The following is a 1,219-nucleotide window of genomic DNA, read 5'->3' as shown; positions in this document are numbered from 1 at the left end:
GTGTGTGTGTGTGTGTGTGTGTGTGTGTGTGTGTGTGTGTGTGTGTGTGTGCATGTATGTCTGTATGTATTTGAAAATGCATAGCTCGGTGTTTTGTTTAGAGAGTCGGATTTACAATCGTTGGTTTGTTACTTCGATTCGCAAACCCAGACGTGTGTTGTGTTACGAGCAAAACCCTTTATTTTACAATGTCTACAAATGTGTTGCGACGTCACTGGTGCATACCTGTAATGGCCACTGTCTTCCTCCTAGGTAACATAGGTGCTCTGGAGAAGATACTGGAATACGTGGGTGACCGCTGGTCTGGTACATGCTTCCTTGCTGGGTGAAATGTCATGGTCACACCTGACGGAAGTGCGGCCTTATAATTTCTATGTATATATGTATGTATACGCATATATAAAGATGAAAGGTGTCTGATTACTGACTGATCATCTTGCAGGTTTTCCTCCTTCCTAATCTTCGTACCTTTACAGCATCTAAAATTGCCAATATCCCTTATTTTATATTTATAAAATATCTCGTAAATTATGTTTCAGTATTTAAACACGCATGTGTATCTAAAACATCACTGTTTTATGTTACTCTGATTTGTGACACAGGAGATCTACCTTCATGGTTGTAAATATTAGGTAACATTTCTCTGCGTTGTGGTTAAATTAGTAAAACTTAACTTTTGCTTACATTCTATTCTTTCTTTTTCCCAGTCAACGTTAAGAATTGACGCCAAACTTTTACGTAGTATAGAGATAAAAAGGATATAGTTTCTAACTTAGAGCATGAGGTGATTTCAGTTTCGAAATCACACAAATGTAAAGAAGCCATGCCAACGTCATACAACGGAAAGTATTTAAATGTCTTTCAAAGAGCCACATCGTATTTATCTTACTATATGCCCCCAAGAAAATCGAATTTTACTGACACTTAAGATCATTGATATCTACTGTAAATGAATCAGAGGATTCAGAAAAAAATTTTCTGAGATCTCAAAAGGATTATTGTATATGTATATATAAAAGAGACCACTAAGTGAACAGCTAATGTGCTAGAAGAAGATCCATCTATCTATCTATCAGGAAGCAGGACTTAGGCGTAACTGCAACCGGATTTACTGACTGCGTGAGGCTGACAAACCATTGGTCTATAATTCGCACGGAAAACCTGTTCCTCCGTACTCTCGAAGCCACACCAAACGTAATAAAAACGTTATATATATATA

The sequence above is a fragment of the Octopus bimaculoides genome, chromosome 25 (genome assembly GCF_001194135.2).
Source record: "Octopus bimaculoides isolate UCB-OBI-ISO-001 chromosome 25, ASM119413v2, whole genome shotgun sequence".
NCBI classification, from domain to species: Eukaryota; Metazoa; Mollusca; class Cephalopoda; order Octopoda; family Octopodidae; genus Octopus; species Octopus bimaculoides.
This window is presented reverse-complemented; position numbering follows the sequence as displayed.